General features: G+C 32.8%; 1 pseudogene; it reads left to right on the top strand.

The window, feature by feature from the left end:
- Positions 1-5,695: 5,695 nt before the first annotated feature.
- Positions 5,696-5,918, top strand: LOC145255962 (U2 spliceosomal RNA; annotated as a pseudogene).
- The last annotated feature ends 422 nt before the right edge of the window (positions 5,919-6,340 follow it).

The raw sequence follows: 6,340 nt of genomic DNA, 5'->3' as shown, positions 1-6,340 counted from the left end.
AACTGTCGAATAGAAAGTAATTGCTTAGGTACCAATTACAAAGAAATCTACACGTATAAAAAGATTGTAAGTTTTGGAAGTTATTTACACCTAAAATTTCACGGATTAAAACAACATTAACTTAATTGAAATAGTCATAACTTTATTACAATTTGATTTAAGAATTTAATTACTAATAGCATAATTCAATTGTCAAAATCCTATTAAAAATTATGATTTAAAAATGCAAAAGAAATGTGGTTGATGGATAGACCATTATCAAATGAAAGAGAGTCATATGTTTGTTTCGGTTGGCGCCGTATGCATTTACATGTATATACATGAAATAGGACTTGAACAATGTGTGTTTATGTTATTATGTGTCTGTTTTGCCAGTGAGAACATGTGTGCATGCTTATTTTTGTTGGCCCTCTGTGCGTTTATGCGTGTATATGGGCAAACTGTATATGTGCGTTTAATGAGGATAATGTGTGTGCTTTGCTCGACGTACAGAAGTTCATAAATTGCACTTGTGCCTCCACGACGTACATATCCTTGACAAACCCGCTAAGCTACAAAATCACACCCTTTCACTGTTGAGGTCCTTAAACGTCAGAAAGTTTTCTACTCAAATATAGCTTCTTCCCCAGAACAGCTAGACTTTGGAATTCTCTTCCTGTTGCCTGCTTCCCAAATTGTACTTACATGCAGAAGTTCAAATGCAACGTAAACCGACATCTTAATCCTTCTTAGGCATAGTTCCAATCAGTAGCCCCTCTATTAACCCTTCAATTTTATTGTCTTAACAAAATTTTGCATGAATAGACTTTGTCATTCGTCTATTTGTTCTAGCCAACACGTTTTATTTTTCAAATAATTCTTATTAGTGGCGATATTGAATTATCTGACCTAGTGACCGCTATTTCGAATTCATAATCGTGAGGCGCGATCATAATCAGTAGACTGTGGTAATACCTTAAGGATATTCTTTTGACAACAGAATATATACTAAACTACCCTATACAAAATAAGAAGGTTGTAATTCCTGAGAAGATGCCACCATGATAAAAGAACAGACATTTCACTACACCTCTCGATGTGTAAGTAACAAAAACGTCCGAAATAGTATAGTTAAGGAACTATAGTATGATAACACAATTCATAGAAGTAATAATATAGTTTTGTTTCAGACAGACATGAAATCGTTATTATTAATAGACAATAGTTTTATCATTAGACACTAAATTGAAAAATTCCAGACATTATTATTGTTCCGATTTTCTAACAGAATGCGTGCTTACTCATCTCCAGGTTTCTATACCATACTTTGACGAGAAAGTAATTAGAGTGGTATGCTTTTTACGTTTACGACGATGAACTGTGTATATTCAATACCAGATGGGTTTGACCACCAGCATATCAATGTCTCTATTGAAGTTTAAAGCTATTATATCCATTACTAATACAATTCCACTATTGCTGAGGAAATAAATTTAAGTGGCCCACCATAATCTAAGGTGACCTGAAAGCTCCTTTTTATTGGTTACTACACTAAAATATTGAAGAGGATGTTATTCCATTCCAGGAATTACTCCACTTATACTTAGTTCTCAATCTATAATACTAAATGCGGCCCAGTAACATGCGTTTTAGTTTTTGGCATGACTTAGTAGACGTTCTTTAATCGTTCAACTTATTAGGGAACATTAACTATTATGCCAGATGAATCAACTGAGTGGCCTTTTAAAAAGATAAGAGCGTTTTACTTGTAAAAATCGTTTCGGTTATAATTTAGGAGAAAACTATATTTTCAAATAATGTTTCATATTTGTTATTTTGTCATACTTACTGCGTATGTGTGCATCATTGCTTAGTGATTTAAATCTGACTTTATAATTCATGTTCTCAAAATTACTCCGTGGTTAATCATGTTCCTTGATCTAATTGCCTGTCAGAGCCATTGCATGAATAGAACAATGCTTGTATTCCAGGCCAGGCTTCCTCATATACTTCCCTCATATTGTTCATTAATTGAAGGTAAGCATAGATTTCAGTGTCGTCGATTGAGTAGATAGGAAAAACGTGATTCGATTTTAGCCTATTGTTTGCGCACAAGAATAATAGTTAGTTAGCCAAGTGTTTTTACTTAAATGTCTCTTGATGTCATTCACGTTGTGTTTAAATGCACTTTACGAATGCAAATGGCAAGAGATAAACGAGAAGTCATGTTGAAAGCGCATGGCGAAATTACAAGTCAATAAAACTGTCAACAAGGACAATAGAAACATGGAGTCCGCGTTAGAGATTTAAGAGAGTTGAAAACACACAAACACACACAGATGATCCTCTGATTGGCTTTAAATTGAATTTATTTTTTTATAAAAGATATTATTCGTTTGAATAGATTTTTAAAATTGTTCGTTTGGTAACGAGATGATGGAAATTTATATGCAGATTAATTTGTCATTTGTTTCTTATCAAACGTCATTTTGTTATTGTGGATGTATGTCTTCGTTCGTATAAATATATTTTAATAACTCATATAATTTGGGATAAACTATTTTTTAAATACTCTTATTATATCTCTTACTTTGTAATATTTGCCGAGTTATTATTGCATTTTATTAATTAACATTTTATTATTAGCATTTAATTACAATGATTACACCGAGATTAACCTTCTCTTGCAATCAAATGTATGCGGGTCAGTCAAGTGTGGTTGCTACAAATACGTGTCGATTACGTATTTTACCTTGACCGATTATCATGTCTATGTTTTTCTGTTTCGACTACGAATTGATGTCCTTACAATTTCTTTTGCTGACATGTATTCCTTCTTGATTTTATGTATTCTTTAGTTCTTTTTAAAATATGGATATACCATTTTGATATAATTAATATTTTTGTTAAATTTCCTCATTTATTTGCTTTCTTACAACAAGAACGCGTCTTACTACCATACTGAAAATGGATTTTTTGTTCCCTTCTTCTATTTACTTTGCACCAGGTAGAATAGCCATAACGCAACTTCCTTCACAGTGGCTTACTATCTGTGAAACGCATTACAGCTAGGCTTGCTTCCCTGATGATTACAGCTTCGTCGTCTTTTCAACAAAACTCTCCCATCAGTAATAATCAGTTCATACCATTAATTAATGTTAGTACTATGGTGTTCCTTCTCTTTCGCTTGACAATCATTTCTCGTCTCATTAACCATTGTCTTTGAATGACAGTCTTGATAATCGATGACCCAACAGCAAAAGGATCCAAAATAGATTGTACATGTACAAAGCATAATAGGACTAAACTCTTGAATAAACAAATGGTGATAATGCTTCATAACGAGACTCGTATTTGAATGGAGAAGTTATAGTGATATCTAAGGCTCAGAAGTTGAAACCATGTGACTTCATTTTTGATGATGCTTTAAGCAGAAAAGATATGCTTATGGCGTAGTGCCCGATTGGGGAAGTGTGCACATAATGTAACTAGGTATAGCAAGACGAGCTATATGTAAATATATCCGTGTGTCTCTTACTCACACACGCGCACGCAAGTAGTCCAATCCTTTGATTTATACATACTTGCTAAGAGAAAGTGCAACAATAAAGTGACAATGAGTAAATCCTATTTAAAATAAGAAAACTTTGAGAAAAGTAGAAGAAAAAACTCAGGTCTTAAGAGGTTAAGTTTTGCGTGGGTAACAAGGGGAGATAATTGGTTCGTAATGAGGGGTAAAATTAGGACAAATCAGTGCGTTAATCAGTTTACAATAGAAAAAGAAGAGGAAGAAAGTTAAAAGCGTTTGTGTCGTTATTTTCTAGATTGTTTGGTAAATACCAACAAAGAATGCTGGCAATAAAGACACAAATGTATTCACTTGTCGAAAAACAATTGATGCGGTTGGGGTGCGTTGGGGGTGGATGAAGGCAGTCAAAAATGTCGAAAGATATGCGTGCCTTTCTCAGTAATGACGAGCGAAAGGGTCGAAGAAAATTGGCGAAAGATAAGAAAAGGATAAGAATTAAAAGGGCAGGCCGAAAGAAGCGAAAAAGACCTTTCCGCAGAAATAATGACGTGGAAGTAGAACGGGCGTTAAAAGTGGAGTGAAATGGCAAGGTCAGATTTGGAATGGACATTAAAGTGGAAAGGGTAACAAAAGAAAATAACGAAAAGCGTGGTGACAAATTCGGATGCTGTGAAATTGACTGATCATCACACGATGAAGTTCAAGGGTTAGGGAACGGGGAAGCTGCCGGTTTCGGGGACATTGTTCTTTCTTAATAATTCTGTAAGCGTACAGTATGAATATTAAGACATTTGCAAAAGGAAGATAGCAGTCTTTGTACTATTTGAATTGTTTGGACTACAATACTTAGATTCGTTGTAATATTTATAACGTTTCGATTCATGTATTTATTCGATTTTTTTTCACGTGCACCTTTTTCAAATTTAGTAACATTCGATTGAAACGTTGTTATCATAAAAACAATGATGAGAATAAAGCCTGAATAAACCAAGTAAGATAATTTATCATTCCTAATCTTAAAATTCAGAAAGTTAAATATGATTACAATTTTGTATTTACAAAACCATCAACTATATCATGTTTTACCTCGTTTGTTACATTAAACCGCATTTAAAACGACTCTAACACCCGTATTTGTTTCATCATCAATTCATGTTTTATCTAAGGATTATAATTACGAAGATTAAAATCAATATATAATGAGACTAACTCATACATCTAGAACCCTTATTCTAATTTTCATCAAAATTAACTGCATAAACTTTATTCGAGAAAATGTCTAAACTTAAGGAATGTTTTAAGTAAATATTGAAATTTATTAGATCTTGCTTTATTATGATCAATCAAATTCACGGCACAATTGAAATATTTGAATATTTTAATGGAAGAATGTGTTCCTAAAAATCTATAAAATACGCCAAAGAAATTAAAATATAGAAGATGTCTATGAATTATTGAAATTTCACAAAAAATCGTAGATATTTGAATTTGCAAAAATGATTCTACGCTCTTTTACTCTCCCTGAAAACATGTAAACTAAACGAAATATATCACACTTACACATCATGTTCGATTATGTAGTTTTTAAGCGAATCTTAAGCATACAAACATATAAAAATGGTTATCTTTAGATAGACATGACACTGTATGTGCATTACCTATAAAAAGAAAGGTTTAAAATCTAATAATCCAGTCATGGCTGACAGAACGAGGGTATGCTACTGTCATGTATTAAATAAAGAGTTCTATTCAAAATGATGTCCGAATTGGCGAGTTCGACAGAAAGATTCCCGAGTTCAATAATATACAGCTAAAGAAGGTCGGAGGTTACATCGACTGAAACGTTGGAAAAATAACACTAAAATGAGAACAGCAGTCCGAAGAATCTGAATAATAATCCTGAACAATTAATCCTCTTCTCAAAGATTCAGAAATACAATTGTATCTATTTGTATATTTTTTGTATAAATATGTATGACACAAAAGTTAATGAGTAAAATACGTGACTTTTTATAGCGTCAGACTGAAACAATGGACATTTCCCAGGCAAAGGGAGAAAGCAAATAGCAGGTCAGACAACTCCCATTGTCTGACATAAATTTAGAAAGAAATCCTTCACTATAAATAAAAATCAACGGTAGGTGTTTATTTTTCTTTTAGATCATCAGAAATACTTCTACTACTACTATCAATTCTTGGCCTTTTGGTCAAGATCAAAGTGTAGTATCTGATCTACAGATGCTGCACTTCATCTTCTTGTTCTCTTTCGGTGGAGGAGAAATCCTTCACGACTGAGACAATTTTTATTTTTGTACCTTTTCTCCACGTTAAAAAACGACCCTGGTGTCTAACTCTGTCCCGTGGGGAGGCATAGTAAATAGGTACTATCAATTTATATATGAAAAATTACTAACGTAATTCTATGATTTTATATGAATAGTAGTACAAACACTGGTGGAGACATTTTACTGCTATTTTAAACTGGAGATGAGCATAAACTAGTCTAATAATAACCCGACAAGCAGTTGTTTGTGAAAACCACACTTTTATAATTACTATATATTATTATATGGCTTAAGTAACTTATAAGTTTCTTCATCTCTCCGGAACACTAATAACTCTAATATTCTTACAAACTTTAATTTATGAAAATGAAATATTTATTACCGCAAATATAACAAAGAGTTTATGGTTTTCCTTCGCCTGAACACTAGCACAGTCTAAAATATTAAATTAGAACAACGCTAAAATATAATTGCTGCAGCATATTTCGTAGTTTTATTTTTTTTCTTTTTTCTTTTGGTGAGTCCCAACGGAGATACCTAAATAGCT

This window comes from Euprymna scolopes, chromosome 31, assembly GCF_053919585.1.
Source record: "Euprymna scolopes isolate OS-2025 chromosome 31, ASM5391958v1, whole genome shotgun sequence".
Lineage (NCBI taxonomy): Eukaryota > Metazoa > Mollusca > Cephalopoda > Sepiida > Sepiolidae > Euprymna > Euprymna scolopes.
The sequence above is the reverse complement of the archived record's forward strand: the minus strand, read 5'-3'. Positions and strand labels throughout refer to the sequence as shown.